This window comes from Microchirus variegatus (assembly GCF_963457635.1).
Source record: "Microchirus variegatus genome assembly, chromosome: 16".
NCBI lineage: Eukaryota > Metazoa > Chordata > Actinopteri > Pleuronectiformes > Soleidae > Microchirus > Microchirus variegatus.
This window is the reverse complement of record NC_139817.1, coordinates 15,390,499-15,408,545: the sequence shown is the minus strand read 5'-3', so window position 1 is coordinate 15,408,545 and position 18,047 is coordinate 15,390,499. Positions and strand designations below refer to the sequence as shown.

The 18,047-nt window shown below is 39.9% G+C and overlaps 1 protein-coding gene across 1 annotated transcript in view; it reads right to left on the bottom strand.

Moving 5' to 3' along the window:
* The window catches only part of il11ra (interleukin 11 receptor subunit alpha), a 51,057-nt gene extending 33,289 nt beyond the window's left edge, over positions 1 to 17,768 (bottom strand). The window contains exon 1 of the mRNA XM_083902140.1: positions 17,667 to 17,768. The gene's annotated coding sequence lies outside the window, so the exon portion shown is untranslated. The remainder of the gene's footprint in view (positions 1 to 17,666) is intronic.
* Between the last annotated feature and the right edge of the window lie 279 nt (positions 17,769 to 18,047).

The following is an 18,047-nucleotide window of genomic DNA, read 5'->3' as shown; positions in this document are numbered from 1 at the left end:
ACACAGAGCTGATGATAGCTGTACCAAACAAGGTCCAAGTCAATGATCCAGCAGGTTGGCTAACTCGCAGTCTGTGCCCAGTTATGCTTTGCCATACTCCGCTGAGCATCCACTGCGATTCTGCATACGCGTATGTATGTCTACGTAGGCGCACGCACTAGTGTGTGTGCAAATGCGCGTCCACATACGTTTGACTGGCGCCACACGACTGCTGGGAACAATTATAAAGACATGAAGCAGATAGCTGAAGATTGCCGTTCTAAGCGACGCTAAGAGAGAAACACACATGTGCATGGATATACACAAAATATGACAAACTGGAACGTCTTTACTTCACAGATGCTGTCACGTCTCCTTATTGGCACGATGTCATTAAAATAAAACCGACATAAACGCAAAGCATCCACGAGGGTCAGATAGCAACTCTTACTCGCCAGCACCTATCAACTGTCCAAAACTAGACAAAGAGAGCCAGAGAGTGAAAACATCCACCAAGGCCACTCAGTTTCCCACATTGTCAAAACAGTCTCCTTTTCTCTCCTCGCCAAAATCTAATGATTTCTTTCTTGGGCCATGAGCCACATCCCCACGAAAATGTATTTTCCTTTACAGTTTGAGTTATGCTGCTCACAAACAAACAGAAACAGACAAAAATGTCACCTTCTTAGTGCAGGTAATTTTGAAGCACATTATTAACCCATTGATAGCTTATTGTCATGTCATAGTCCCCATAAAGATACCACAGATATTCAAGTAATTGACAGCAGATACTCTTTAAAGTCACTCAAGAATGATCCAAATAAATCATTTTAATTAAACCATGGTAGCAAAAACCAACTCTCAACTCTTAAAGCTATTCATATACAGATATTTGCGGTGAGCGGGGTCATGACAGACACACAGACACGTTGAGCAAACATTTTTGAGCATGTCTGCAGAGACATAGGCGTGGACATCCAGTCAAATGCACCCACAGAGTCAAACGAGATAAAGAAGGAAGATAAATGAGTGGTAGTCAGTGAACAGGCTTCTTCCATGTGGAACCTGATTGGATTATGAATGTGTGTGTATGTGTGTTGTCGCTCACGTGCGTTCGACTTTCACCGACTGACCCAGCTGGCAACAAGCTTTCGCTACCATGTGCTTAGCAGGAAGGAAAAAACATGGGAAACGTATACACCCAAGTTACACAAACATGTAAGAACACACACCCACACACACACACACGATAAAATATCCACCCCCTACCACCCACACAAACCGTCACACAGGCACGCACACACACAAACACACACACACGACCCCTGTTCACGAGAACGATGAGTCACTCTGCTGGGAACTCCATGCTTTCCCCATTACTACAGACAGGCTGACTGACTGGCTGCCCTGACCTGCTGAGAAACAGAAGTTAGCGAGTTGAGAAGGTAAAAGAAAGCAGTAAATGGTCTTAATTTATAGAGGAGAAGCACTTCTCAAAAGCTGCTTTACACTGCACTTTTTAAGAATTCAACCTATTCACACGGGATAACTCTTTTGTTCTACTAGTCGTGTAGACTCATGTAGACGAGAGCCTTCAGGTTGAATTACGATCCGCTCATACCACTGATCCACAGCCACGCACAAACTTGACTGACAGAAACGAGACGAAGAAGAAAAAGAGGAGAAAAAGTGTCTGAAACTGTGAGTAAAAAGTGAGAACTGACAGACACGTTGGCGTCATGTGTGTTTAATGTACCTTTCTGGTTGCTCAATTATACACAAGGGCACAGTGAGAATACTAAGTTTAACCTCAAGTCATAGCACTCTCCACACTGGAGAGAAAAAACATAATCCACTGAGAGCATAAAAAAATGAGAAAGCCATGCTTTCTTGATTACTACTCTCTGACTGCCTGTTCAGAAATGTAGCTGGAAAAGAGACAAAGAAAGAAAGCCACAGGCGGCGTTTGGGAATCATCGCAGTGTAATGTATTCATAGTGTTAAGTGAATGGCTGTCTCGAACACATACACAAGACAAACCAGTTAGAATGTGTATACACTTTAAAAGGGCATGTGTAACTGTGTGAGAGTGTAAACTAAACACAAAACTGGGTTGGGCTTTCATTGACAAAATCTGGTGGCAAAAAATCAGCTCTAGTTAAAAAAGACATAACGTAAAGACGTTAGGAAAACATCACTAGATGGAGATTCCGCCCCATCAACTGAGGCGAAAGTATACAGTTGAGAGTATGTCACATGTTTCCATTTTGTGTTAATGCAAACATGATCAACGTTTGACCACTGGGAGTCATTTTATCCAAACAATGGCCATTTCTAAATAATATTTTGGAGTTGATTTGTTTAATTCATTGCAGATGTAGTGATGGAATTGGGAATGAAGGAGGGCAGCCAAAGAGAGGGGGGCAGACAAAGGAGAAAAAATGGAGGAAAAGTGGCAAAACAGCAGTAAAACACAGCAGTAACAGATAAGGCAGCTAAATCCAAATGCTGGTTTGATCAACAGATTCAGTCATAAAGACAATTAAATTCTTAACCACACAAAAAGAAAAAAAGATTACACCCGCCTCCAGGAAATGACAGAGTTAAGAGAAGAAACTAACGATGATTTCTAGGAAAATTGCTAAAACAACTGGATTAAGTCATTTTACATTTGGAAAACGCTTTCTTTACTTGGGCAAAGCATTTTCCAATGCTTTCAACATTTCATCAAGTGACTGTACACTTATGAAATAATAATAACATACTTGAGCTGTCACTCTTTCCAAAAATCAAGCATTGCCACATGCCATGCAAGGCTTTCAGACAAATTCTAATATCCCCCGCTTCCCCCATCCATACAGATAAACTATTAGTCACATGAGGCCCCTATGACCCTTATGTTGAGGATAAAGGATGTAGTTTGAACTCCCAATTTCAGACAGAAATGACATAACATACAAACTAGCACTGATGCATCTTCAGGAGTTAATTGAGGGCAACTCAACATTCTTGAGTTAGGTTTGAACATCTTCAAACTCAACTCAAGCAAGTCTAGTTGCGTACAGCTACCTCCTGAAGAGGACTATGACCTGGATGAATAAGAACCCTCACTAGTATGTAGCACTGATGCCCTACGACATAGTCTGAGCAAGTGTAAACCACCATTTACATAAAGAAAACAAAGAATAAAAGCTACAAATATGATGAAAGGCATGATTTTCTTTGCCAAGCAGAATCAAACTCTTGCAGAGTGGATCAGGCAAAAAGATCAGAGAGTAAAGCAAACAGCCCGCATACACTGTATGCCAGGCTGAGGCAACACTCAGACAGTGGAGCTGCACTGCACACTGAAGGATCTACAGTGGGACTATTCAGTGAGACAGACGAAGGCAAACAGATCTTATATACAAGTTAGGCTCCAGCCAATTCTCAGAAGCTACACTGCAAGTTTTCACACAAAACCAAACAAAAAAAAGTGAACTATTGCAGCATACTGGCCCAGTTAAAGGAAAACCATCAAAAAATAATAATAATCAACATCGTCATTACTGTCTGATTCTGATAAATGTTTCTTTCAGAATAAGTGAGTGACAATTACAGCGAAAGTCCTCATCAGACTGTTGGCTCTGCAGCACAGTCCTGGCTCACAAACAAAGTCAAGCATCCAACCAGTGAGCTTGAGATAGGACGGCAGATAGGAGGCCCGACAGTGCACCGCCATGACTCAGTTTCAAAGTTTGTTGACTTTGTGACACTCCATGCGTGTGTGTGCGTCTGTGGGTCTCTTGAGTGATCCAGGACAAAGATTTAAAAGCCTGTTTAAGATCAAAGGCAAATGATACACTCTGAACGTTTTCAAAGTGGACCTCACTAATATAAAGCATCAGTTTGTGAGATCAGGGATTCATTTAAGACAAAAAAAAAAGTATTTTTTTGTCATTAGGAATGTCCTACACACACACACAGAAGTAGACAGCAAAGGCAACACAAACAAACACAGAGAAGATGGTATTTCCAAACAGGAGCAGGACAAATGTAGGAGCCAGTACACTAAAAGAGCGTGCTACTTCAGCCACACACACGTGGTGTGGTCACAGAATGTCCAACATGGACAGAAAAACAATACTTTGCAAATTACGCTGCAGACCGTTCCCCACAAAGTCAAACACTAGAAACCTCGTTCACCATCTCTTTTTACCATCCAACACAAGAATCATGTCTAACAAGTCAAAGTCAGTGGAGCACTCAAAACAGAGGCTTTTCTCTATATCACCTGGATATGACATTGGTATGACAAGACTCACCCACAGTTTGTTATTGGGGTATTTTGAGTTTTTTTACTGTACAAAATCTAGAAACCGACCATGTCCATTAATGAGACCAGGAAACGTGTTGAACTCCTACTCCGAGGCTGTTGCTCCCCACACCACACGACCTTGCCGTGTCAACACGACTTCCTCTGTCCACACTTTTATTGTTTTTTAGTGGTCACTCTCTAGCTTTGAAAACACACATGGTATGTTGAAACCGGATAAACACAACCGATCTGCCGATCAAAGCAGGGGAAGTGGAATCAATGGACGTTTCAAGTATCTTGTCTTTCTTTCCTGGCGAAGATGAGACACACAATGAGAAAAGCACCAGAGGGTTTTTTTCCTCCAAGAGATTGAAGTTGCCGAAAACTTACATGAGAGGCATCTGGTGACAAGTTGATAGTACGTACATGAACGTACATGCAAAACAGCACCTTGGCTTTTTCCTTTGACTGCAGATGCTAATGTGACAAAGTGCTAAGAAGGTTAGACACGCTTTTCCCTGTGCTGTTGTGGTCTCCCATTATGGTGTTATGAAACACATTAGCCAAATGTTGACTCATGGAAAACCTTTTAAAAATTGTTTAACTAAGCAGGGACCATATGGTCATCACTTACACTTATCTAATACAGGTTACAGAAGCATTTGTCTTCTTACCTTCTCTTTTTTTTAGGGTGACAATGGATCCTATTTATCATCTCACGCTCAGTATTTTTATCATGTAGCACCTGAATTCCTGCATGAACATTTGGTTCGTCAATAAATGAGGACAGTCGGTCAGTTCAAGAGAGAATAAATGGTTACTTCCCTTATTCTGCTATTTATGTGCATGGTGCACATTTTCAAGCCACAGAATCTCTTCAATCCCAAATGCAAACAGCCTTAATCGGGTGAGTCGAGCACCATTCATTTAGCAAAATAAACCAAACGCCATGGTCCATTTCTCACATCAATCAACTTATTCCACATTGAGAGGGCAGGTATTCAAGCCAAACATTGTTTTTTAGCGCTGAGCAGCACAACGCAATGATGTCAACACTGCCTGCTTGACTCATTTCAACCAAGCCTAACTCCGGCTATAAAACCGTCTTCAAAAGAGCCATAGGTTTGGCACGAGAATTTCAACACACTGCAGTTGGCAGACAAAGACTTTCTGAGCCAACTCCCATTGACTGTGTATTTAAAGTAGACGCGATAAAGCGATTAAATAGTGTCAACATGACTGAGGCCAATTCTAATCGGCTACCAACGTCAAGCAATTTGTCAGCAGTAAATACTTGATATATTTAGTAGAGAAGACTTAATTTAGAGTTCATGCATTGTTCAAACTTATCATCAAGAACATCTTACAAACCTGAAATTTATAATTTGGGTTGAATTTGAACTACGTACCTCTATGGGTAGGTACCTGATGGGTTCTCTATGTTCTTCCATGCTGCAGGCCAGAACAGAAAACCCAGAAATGTGCACTCATAAGGGTCTTTTGGACTTGTTTTACTTGAAGGCCACCATATCTACTCCTTAACACTTGGAAGAGAACAATGAGGTTGTATTTAGTTAGTTGCAACCTGCAACATCGCTGCACGATTATGCCATGGCTTGCATTTAAAACTTCAATTTTTACCTTCTTTGCTGCAGAATTGATCTATTAATGAATGTATGCATCTAGAGCACATGTGCTGACAGTCACATTGTTCCCATCTTGATATTTCTTATGATTAATGTTGACTGTTCCTCGCAGCCTTTCTTCTTCTTTGATGTAGCGCAGCTGTTGGCATCGGTAATTATGCATTACTGCCACATCTTTGAACCTCCCCGCTGTCTCTGTCATATAAATCAAATATTAGAGGTAGATCTCAATATTTAATTTTTGGAAATTACTGGCCGATAATTGTATTTTTGTTCTCAGAAACTTGACTAATGTTGCCAAGTCATTAAAACATTATTTTTTCAACCAGTCACCCTCAATCAAATATACATCTTTCTGACATGTGAGGACATAATACAGTGTTTTACAACCAGGTTGCAGAAAGCTGACAGCCACCATCTGAGTTCAGCTCCAACTTTGTTACACATGGATTCAGACTGATCTGGAATGTTGGATGAAAAAGACCATTATAAGAATTTAAACGAGACTCACCTGCGCTGTGAAGATGCACTCAAAGAAACACTGCTAATATAAGCTTGGCATCTTTCCTGATTTGTTTCTGTCACCTGCTTGCCAAATCAGATATGATTAGCATGCTCGATAACGCACATTTGGACTCTTTTAAGGCTGCCAAAACTCCATGAAAACAACAAAAGCAGGGAGAAGCAGTTGGAGGGAGCTAAAGGGCAAATAAAACAATAAAAAAGGAGCAGTAAAAAGAGGGGAAGGGTTAAGAGTAAGTAAGGGAGAAACAAAACTAAAAGGACAGAAGAGGAGAGGGGAACCACAGAAGATGTTTAGAAGTGTTTAAAATTTGGAGCAGGTTCATACTTATCTTTCCGTACACATTCCAAAAGAGCTATGTCACCACACACTTACACACACACACACACATACACACTCTTACGCACATGTGCTACCCGGGAGACATTTTTTGCTACATCATAACCGACTGCAACATAATTTAACCAGACAAGTATATCAATAATACACGAGCAGTCCAGTAAAAATAGTCGCCTTGTTGCACATCAGCACAATACAGTCCAGTAAGACACTTCCTCTGCCTCACTGCTTCACATACTTCACTGTCTGTGCTTGATCTTCCACTCTCAGGCACTAAGACAATGTTACTACACCCAAAGTAGTGAGTGGAGAGATTTTCAAACAAAGCTTGTCCTCTAAATCCAAGACCACCCAACATTAGGTTTCAGCCATTTTGCTGCAACCTTTGTTTTGAGCTCCATAAAAGAGTTAACATGAGTGCTAACCATCAAAACAGTTTTCTGAGTCTTCCTTTTTTACTCCCTGCACTCAGTCAACACGATTAGATTTCCTCTCTTTTTTTAAGACACTATTGGACAGGAAGAAAAGGCTCCTCCTAAATGAGACAATTACCCAAGTTAGTTAACAATGAAGGAAGCAGGAAGAATTAAAGAAAACTCCCAGACTATGCCGTCCATCATCCATGATAGAAAATTTTATTTTTTTAAAAGGTACAAGATGACAAAACCTCTTCTGTAAAGTCTATTCTCAGTGAATGAGCACCAAGGTTCTTGGTTTCCACATGTGTGTCAAAGGTGAATACAGTTGAGTGTACCTATGATTGGCTTCTAAAGTGTGATGGTAGTTTGTCTTACACAGAAGTGCTGGTTCTAACAGGGAAAACAGATGAACAGTCCCATCAAAATTTCCAATATTTAACCCATAAATCTTTTACTCGTACAAATAAGCAAATGGCACCTATTTCGACATATGGGAAGATTCCATAAGGTACCAAATCCTGCACCAGTAAATCATAGGAACCTAAATCACATTGTATAGCTCATGAAATACCTTCCAACGGGACGGCAGTCAATCGTGGAGCTGAAGCTGTGTTATGACTGCTCACATCCTCCACCGGAGACTCATTGAACCATATCTTTATGACCTTGGTTGTAAAGATATACTACTGGGTACCGAGCCAGTGTGATTTCGTCAGTGTTATTCCTCGGTTATTCCTCCAACACACAAGCTATTGCTTTTCCGGCGAATTGTAAAGCCTCCTGTGGAAACACTGACTAATATTACCTGATGACCTGAAGACGAGAGCATTCCTTCACACTTGTTATGACCAGATGTTAAGCTAAGAATTTAAGGGTGAGCATAGAAGGACTTTACTTTTCCCGCAGATTAACTTGAAAACAAAACCCAGACAGATATTAATAAGCTAAAAACATGCTTTAAACAGGACTTAAAATTTGCAAATATTAACTTAGTAGTCATAGAGGTGGCAAAACTGACATTTCATATTGAAATGAGGAAATGTATAAATCAGGTTATGAAAACTCTTAGCCACTTTCAGGAGTTGTAATGTATGGTTTCTGTTTCTACTTTACCGTCAGTGCTGCTGCAATGCTGCAAATTTCCCAGTGGTGGAACTAATAAAGGCATATCTTATCAACAAAAAAGGGATACAACTGTCTTTTACTGCTTGATCTGTTCCTGTTATTAAGATGATCTCCAGTCTGTGTGTATGGAGCATGCGTAGTTCGTAATCAAAGCACAATTGTCATCAAAGCATTGTTACCAAAGCTTTGGTTTTGTTATACGTGAACCTCTATTTTCTCTTTTAACTGTAACTGATCATCAGAACCCGTAGGCATTGTCGGTTTACAACCCTATTAAGTAGCCTGTGAAATAAAACTTTCATAAAGACACTTGAGTTGTCTGCCATACTTATTCTGGTCGCCCTTCCCATAGGGGAGTTTATTGAGCTGTAGTAAGCAGTTTAGTAGAAATCTGGACACATTTTAGGTTGGGTTTTATTGAGAATGCTCAACAGTACAAAACCAAAAACTACAACCAGAAAGCATTGAATCTTAAAAGCTAATCTTTCACCATCAAATCTATTGTTTCAGCTTAGCAGCTCAATGATAATGACAAGGTACTGTGTCTTAAAAAACACAAGCAACACAAGCAGTTTTCATCCGATGCAAATCTACAAAAGCCTGGATATTCAAAACTGACTCTTCCCCTTTTGCACAATGGCTGACAAAAGTTTTTATTACATTTATATAAGCATGCAAAATAACTACAAATACAGTCCGAGGGGTATCAGTTTGGGTAACCAAACACAAAGCCACCGATCTAGTGTCATTCATAGCAGGAAATGTCGCTGTTTGTTTTTTTACAACATGCGCCATAGTTAGGAGTGACAACATGGAACCTGTATCCTCAGGGCAAACAGATCTGTCCTCTAATTTCAGAATACCCCTTAAAGCTCCGACAACAGATTGATCCAAAATGCTAGCCTGTCTGGCTCACTACCAGTATCACAGGAGTAAAAACCAGAAAAGAAACAAGCCACACTTTAAGTAATATATGATTGCTGTTTCCAAAACAATATGTGAAAGTATTTATTTTGGCAGTGAAATCGATACATCGAGGATAAATCTATAACTCCAAAAAGGGGGCTGTTTGTTTTACTAGCACATGAGAACACCGTACAGTGCAATAATATTTCAAAACATAACGTTAGTTGGCTTCCTTGCCAGTAACGGATATAGGCGCCAAACCTCTACATATCACCACTACTTAAACAAAACTTAAGATAAGAGATAGAGTTTCCCTCTTTTACCAAAGCGCTTGGGTCCTCCAAAAATAAACCCCACTGAGACGCCACGGCGAGTCTGCATTAATGAACCTCCTCAAATAACAAGATGGTGGACCACTGCGCTCAGATGAATGAAAAAAAAACTTTAATTTCACGTCAGGCATCGGGTTCGCAACGAAAACATTTTGTGGAAGGCACTGACGGTAAATATGAACACCTGCAGGGTGGGAGTCAACACCAAGTAGCCAAAGTGTACACTTTTGCCACAGCAGCTTGTAAATCAATTCACAGTATTCGTCACACTGGTTTGGCAAGTAACCACTTGTAATTTGGAGACAGAGTTTTGTGCAAAAGCAATCAATCGACTGTTCTCTCTCTTGCACGAAACTCTGTAAGCTCTAGTTATCTCTCCAGTGTGCTGTTTTCTTGGTCAACACTCTGCAGTGGACAGAGTAGTAACTGTAGTGAACAGTGCGGCTTTAACAACTGGCCTTTCGTAGGCTGTGCTGGTGACAGCCAAACAAACACGTCACAAATTCTAAAGTTTCTCTCATTAACTGTGGCCAAATGTTAAATCCTGCAGTAGTTGCATTATGGGGGGTTCAGGGGTTCATAAAGCTCATTTGCATGGGAAGGAAGCACATTCTTCAACATTTATCCTTCCTGGAACTTTCTGAGTCTGCATGTTGTTTCTGCGCTGCCAAGATTCACAGTAGCTCATCCTCCAAAATAAGTGATAAGGATTCAGTGAAGCTGTCGCCAGCAACTTCTCTCATACTGTTGAAGGGTAATACGGAAGCCTCTCTTTTTAATTATAAGACAGGAAGTTTGTGTTTTCTTTTGTTGTATTGTTCTACTTGTTACTTTTCATAACAAAGTTCTTAATATAAAAAAATTCCGTTCATCACCTTCATCAAACCACAATATTATCTCTCTAAAAAGACAATATTTTGCAATTTTAAATAAAATGAAATTAAATAACACACCATGTAACATATTCCGTCTTATCAGGTGATACCAACCTTGCACATTGTATAAAAGGCCAACTGCTATAAATCAATGGACACAATAAAAACAACAATGAGCTCTTCCCGTTTGGAAACCGATCCACTTGTGGCACATAGTATGAAAACTTGGGTGTTGGACAAGTGTTGTAAGTTATAGCTCATAAACATTGATCCTTTTTGTTCTGTTGAATTGGTGTTTTATTCTAATGTTTTACAATTCTATTTCAGTCAGTGTGTTTACATGTAAATGATAGTCTGACTAAATGCGGACTTTTAAAATGCATGAAATTGTGTTAGTCCAACTGAAATTGTACTTAGACTACTCAAAGTCGGACTAACACTCCCAGATAATGCGATTGGGAGTCGATTTACTACTGCACGCTCAAACTGAAATAAGAGAAGAAACTGGTGCATAGAAGAATGAGACAACAGGGGCAAAAATAAGGCAGAAATCAGCCCTGTATATTGTTTGAACAGAGGAGAAAACCAATTTTATCCTCTGTCACCTCAAGTTCATAGATGTTAGGAAGACTTGGAATGGCACTTGACTCGCCAACAACTAGTCACATGCGAAACCTGAAACTGTCCAATAGGAACAAGCTGAAAGGAGGTGTTTCACCCCTGACAGGGTGGAGCAAACTCACTTGTCACATTTAAATAAGTCAATTCCCCCACTGTTGCTTCTATGCTGGAACAAGGGCAGTGGTCCAAGTGACTGGGCCACAACGATCATAGCTCAACTTAACTGTGCAAGGGTCACTGTGACATTATCACATTGTTGTATGTATGTTGAAACACACTGGCTTTATCATGAATGTTAGATGCCGACATGTCCTATCTTCAATTTCTATGAACTGGCTTATCTCAGTGTTATACCTTACATATGATGACAGACTGAATGCAGATGATGTGACATCATTTTGACTTATTTCCATTGTAAAATGGAGTATGCTGGCATAAGTGAGGGCTTTTATCTGAAACAGATGCTGCAAGCTTCAGATGTTTGGCATCATGTACCATATATCAAAGAGCAAGAAGGGTTTCTTTGCGGGGCTGCCATATTCGGCCATGATTCAACCGTCAAAACGGGGCAAAGTTTATTGCACTGCCAACAGTTAGAGACATCTTTGCCGGGCAAGGAGCATTTTTCATCTATGGGAAAAAAAACTCATATTGGCTTCAAAACACTTCACTTTCACTATCACTGCCCTTATTGGTCAGCTGCTGTCAGACAGCTCCAAGCCACAAAGTCAAGCCACCAAAGTGGGAATTTACCCCATTGTGGCTTGAAGATGTGGGAACGTTGCAAACATAGACAATCGCGTTAGCGGTAGAAATAATATCGAAGCCCACACTGGGATAGAATAACTTGAATCTCAACAGCCAGTCGCGCCATAACTCCTCAAGTGTGGTGATCAGTTAAACACATGGGGACAAAGTGCATGAACAGCAGCACAGAGGAGGAGAAACACCCCAAACTAGGCCCCTCAAAGTTGGTTTAATATCAAGAGCTGGCTCCTTCTGCTTCTCACATACACACACACGCACCGAGAACAGTGTGGCCTCAGACCTGGCAAGCACCACTCAACTTCTTGGAGCAGCCTTCTCTCTAATTTAAACTTGATTGCCGTGGGCCCTCTGTGTGTGAGTAGTGAAATATGAGCGTGGAGAAGAGACGATGGAGGCTTGGACCGAGTTTAGCTCCGCACGAAAGTATTGAGTTTGGGCCTATGCATGTGTACGCACATGAACGCGTCTGTGTCAAGGTCTAAGTGGAGCCTCGCTGTACTTGTGTGTGTGGATGTGTGTGTGTGCACATGTGGTTTTTGGCTGGAAGCGGTACAGTGATTGGCCTGCCAGTGAGAGCTGTCTGCAGGGAATCGGGGCGAAGCTAAAGGCAAACTGAATAACAGCACCTTTCTCAAACTAGGACGAGGTGTTTAGAGGCGTTTCTGGCCAAACGGAGCAGCCCTGCAGAAAATGAAAAAAGTGCAGTTAAGACGACTTATTGAGCACAATTATAGGGCTGTATTTATCCAGTTGTTAAAACGGAAATTTTACACTTATGTGAATTCAATCATTTTTATCAAACAATGGGGCAACTGTTTTTCATTAGTTACTGACAATGTATGTGGAAGTTTATTAAAGGTTACTTTCATTTGGGGAACAGATCTAGTAGCAATTTTTGTGACAGATATTGCAACTGGTGTTATATATTATATAAAGTAAAACTTATACGACTCAATATTTGCTGCCTAATATACTGAAAACCTGATAGAGCAGTAACATAAGGCACCATCAAAATATTAACTAATATTAAATATTAACTAACTATGTGTTACATCTAGGGGTGGGGAAGAAAATTGATTCACATATGAATCGTGATTCTAATCATCCACGATTCTGAATCGTTTCATAAACTTCAAAAATCGATTTTTGGAAAAAAACAAAAAAAACATTTTAGTTTCTATCTTGAAAAAAACACCAGTTTGTGTTATTTGTGTACAGTTTATTTTTGTAACTTCTGGGAGAAAAAGGCAGCTAGTCTAAGCTTTTATTTATGCAAGTTATTTTTTGTACAGTAAGTAAGTTTTTATTTGTTTTGAATGAATAAATGTTAGATAGATAGATAGATAGATAGATAGATAGATAGATAGATAGATAGATAGATAGATAGATAGATAGATAGATAGATAGATAGATAGATAGATAGATAGATACTTTATTCATCTCACAGAGAAATTCACAACTGTTAACTTTTGTCTTAAGTTTGCCTTTGTGTGATCACATTATCTTATAGAAACTGTCTTGTTTCGATGCCATAATTTGCCTTTACACACTATGCATTTAAAATATTCGTATGAATCGAATCGGTTGAATCGAGAATCGAAACGGTTGAATCGAGAATCGATTGTGAATCGAATCGTATCGAGAATCGATTTTGAATCAAATCGTGACCCTAAGAATCGGAATTGAATCGAATAGTGAGCCACCCAAAGATTCACATCTCTAGTTACATCTGTCAACAGGCAAAGAGCATAAAACAATTAAAATATTATTTCCTGATTTCGATTTTAAGATGATTCACGAATCAGCCCTACCCTTAAATATTAAGAACAGGTTATTCTTGTCTCCTGGATCACTAGAGTTTATCTATTTTTCATTTATTTTTTTGGGTACAGGCCACTGGACTAACTGAAAACCTTCACAGTCTTTTGCTTACACACTTCAACTTTTTCCTGAGAATTTTATAGTTGTATATTTTCTCTTATCCTGACAACTGAGCTGGAAAAAAACATGTGCCAGTGACAGCTATGAAGCTATGACTCAGTGTGATTCTAACCATTCTCAGAAATCAGAGTACCTTGGATTTCCCTTTTTTTATTTCAAGATTTCCCCACAGTACGTTTTATAAATGTGTATTTGTACTAGTTTTTTTTCACACCTTTTTGGTCTCCATGTTTGCAAGTGAAAAACAATGAACTCCAGTTTTCTTTTAATAGAAAGAGAGAAAGACTTAATTCCATACATGGGCCACATTCCCAGAGGTAAACAACACCTGGAGCCATTTTTTTCCATCTGTGTACTTTTAGGGGCAAAGCAGGGAAGAGACTGAAGGTGCTGATGTTCTGGCACTGTGACAGCTTTCTTAAATTGACTTAATGTGAAGTTGACAGGCAAGCGAGAAAAAACTAACATGTATTTTCATCATCAGGCCACCCAGTATGTGAAGTGTAGAGACAGAAACAGATTCATACTTGAATGGAGCTATGGCAGAGAGACACCAGGTATTTTGTCTTCTCACTGTACACAACCTATATTGACTACGACGATGACAAAACAACAATTAGCTAATCTCTCTGCATAGGTTCAAATGAAGAGGTTAGATCACCTAAATTATTTTGAAAGCAAGGCACAAATAGGCAAATGTTGGTCCTTAAAATTCCCAAGTAACCAAAAACTGTAAAAACACCCATTAATGATTGGGACAAACGGCCATATTTGAGACAAAGAGACTGAATTAACTCTGACAACCCATCATGAGCTAAACTGAAGAAAACAATAATAATATAACTCAATAAGGTTCTCACACCACTGCGTGAGTGCTCAGACCCTAATAAACCGGAATGCTGCCAGAAGTCAAAAAGACAATGAGCCACAGTTTCATGACAAAATTTCGAAAGAAAATCAATTAAAGTTTTGTATGCCGTTCCTGACGCAACCCTCACATTTATCTGGGCTTGGAACCAGCACAAGGAGTACACTTAATGTGGCCCTCTGTGGCTGGGCTCAACTTAAAGGGTCCAATTACCAATGAGCAACAGGGATTGGGTACCTTGCTCAGGGATAACCCGGCTCTTGACATGGCAGCAACTGAAACGGGCAACTCTACGTTCACAAGCCAAGTTCTATGTCCACTTAGCTATGGGCTGCTCGAAACAATTTATGTATGATTTGCCAAAAACACAAATAAGAAAAATACTTTTACATATCATGTTGACACGATACATAAATGATAGCAGCTGGGAACTTGAAAGACCAAAATGCAATCAAAGTGGAACCTTGAGGTTTCACTGACAGAGTCTGGCATTCATAGATAAATACAATGCAGCCATAAACAAGACCCAATCGATCCCATTGTTCAATGCTCCTGATTCGGATCAGATTTGACATTTTCTGCCAAAATGAAAATGAAGCCCGGCAGCCACTTCAAAACTCAAGCATCAAATGTGCTCTGTCCGACATTACACGTCTCATTATCGTTGTCATATTTGTCGTTATTTTGACAATATGTCCCTGTGTGCGCTTACACGCAGAGCGACTACAAAACAGGCTCCTGAGTTCCCTTTTACAGAACATCCTCCACCGATACAGTCCATTCTGATTTCACTTTTCACCGCATCATCTCTTTGAAGCATCACAGGACGCTCTGTTTGATAAACACAAGAGCACACTGACGTCACCTCACAGGGACTTGTGGGTAAGGCTCAAATTCTGCCACTGAAATGTGATGAGCAACCTTGTGATGCAACAACACAAATGTTCCTCTGAACTACCTTAACTGTCCTCATGGCTTTGACCTACATGCTGCCAGGACTACAAAGATCTCCGAGGTAAAAAGCAGCAAACTTTGAGGAATATAGCCTTTTCGCTTCAGCTCTCTCATACCTCCATGTACCTTGTTCTTCCTATACTCCTAAGGGAAGGAGAGTTCTGCTTCTGCTTGGTCTGTTTGCATTCCTGTTGAGCTCTATTTAAAGGCTCAGTCACTCTACTGGCTGAAGGAATGCACATCTGTAGTGAGACCCCCCCTCCCACTGTCTCCGTCTGAGTATGCGTCCTGTCTATTCGCTGTACATTAACCTTTACTGTTGCCCGAGAACTTTAATTCACACATATTAATCCAAAAAACAACAGAGCTGGATAAAGACTAACACAAGAAGTGCTCTTCATGACTTTTAGTGCTCCGTTTATACCCTGCCAAGTGTGTTTATGAGCTTAGGTCGAAGAACAAGAGCCAAAACAAGTGACAAACATCTAATTATCACAATAAAATGTTGTCTAAAATAGTCTGGGTAAAGTTCATCTGACTTTGACATCAACAAGACATTTTTGCCCTGAGAACTGCTCCTCACTGGGCATATTAAATGTCCCTTTTCCCTTAAAAAACCATGGCTGTGCATGAATATCCCAGTAGATCGTCAGTTTGTGAAACACTCAGACCAGCCTGTGTGGCACCAACAACCATGCCATGTTCAAGGTCACTTAAATCACATTTCTTGTTAGACAAATACTGAGAAGAGCAAAATAAGAGGAAACCCTAATACAGATTTATCTTTAAAAAATGAGTCCAAGGGTTTCTGAAACACTTCCAAGTTTAAATCAATCAACGTTGTCAATCAAAAACTGCCCCCTCACAATTTTAAGAGCCCCATCCTGGTGCTAAAATCCCATAAAAACACAATTAAACACAAGCCACAGGACAAAAAACTTTACAACATGTAAAACAACACTTGGATTTTGAGTCTATAAAATTGCAAACACTTAAAATATGTTTGCTTAATATTCCTTCCTTCATAGTAAAGGTCTTACTCAACTTTGAAACCAAAAACAGACTTTGGAAAACAGCTCATGCCAAGTTTTTTCTCACAAATATCACTTATTAAATAACAATGACAGGTAAAACTTTGTTGTAAGTGTACTTTCTTATAGGTGTGTAAATAAAAAAACATGAAATACAGTGTCAATGGTGCCTGGACCTGGATTGGCTGATTAGATATTAGATCGGATTAGATACCTAATCCAGTGGCCAGGGAGTGTACACAGTGCTTTTGAAGATATTGTACAGTGATTGAGCAATTTATTTATTTATTGTCTTGCCTTACTCTACCAGAATAATCCCATAAAAACACAAACCACAAATCAAAACATATAACATGTAAAACAACAAATGGATTTAGAAATATATCGAAAAATACACACTTGAAATTACTTTTAAATATAGCCACATTTCTTTACTAATAATCAATTTGCTTGTTATTCCTTCCTTCAAAACAAAGGTCTTACTTGACTGACTTTGAATAATTGAAGGCAATTATTGTTATTTCTTCATTGTCCAGCCCTACTCTACCGTACAATCCCATAAAAACACAACCCTAAAACTTCCAACTTTCAATGTAAAACAACACATTAATTTAGAATTCATTAAATTGCACACACTTGATCGATTATAGTAATAAAATTACTTTTTAATGAATAGGTTTGCTTGTGTGTTTTAATAATCCTTCCTTCAAAACAAAAGTCTTGATTGACTTTTAAACCAAAACAGACTTTTAGAAAACACGTTTTTCTCACAATGATCACATTGACTGGTACAAATTAAATTAAAACGTTGTCGTTATAATATAAAAGCATCGTCATACAGTGGTAACGGTGCCAAACAAGCTAAAGTGGGGAAGCTAGTAGCGTGACATCCTCCCCGTGAACAACACTGGAGTAAATTTCCCTCTCTTCCCTCTTGTCCCGTGAACTGAAGCGGATAAACTTTTCGTTCCCCCCTTGGACACAAAGCACAACTTCCTGGCCGCTAACGCCCCCACTCCTCCTCCTAGGTTTTTAAACGTACCTTGAAAAACGTCCCAGGGTTAAACGGGCATTATTATGTTGTCGCCTTCCATGGCTGGGACTTTAAGTCGAGCTGTTCCTGGTCTCCCCGAAGAGACTCCGGACGGACTAGCGGGGTAGGAGAGCAACAAAGTCGGTTTGGGAGGAGAAGAGGGAGGGTGGACCGGCGCAGGGAGGAGGGCCTGCCATGATGGCTGCCGCCCCATTGGAGGAGCCCGCTGTCAATCATCAAGTTGAGTGCAGTGGGCGGGACTTAACTGTGTGGATTATGAAGGCTGAGAGATCAACGCTGATCCCAGATCTGAGCTCTGTGAGGAATGTGGCATGGAAAAACAAATTAAAAAAACAGGATTATGGCGGGTTAGATGCATTGTTTTGAATA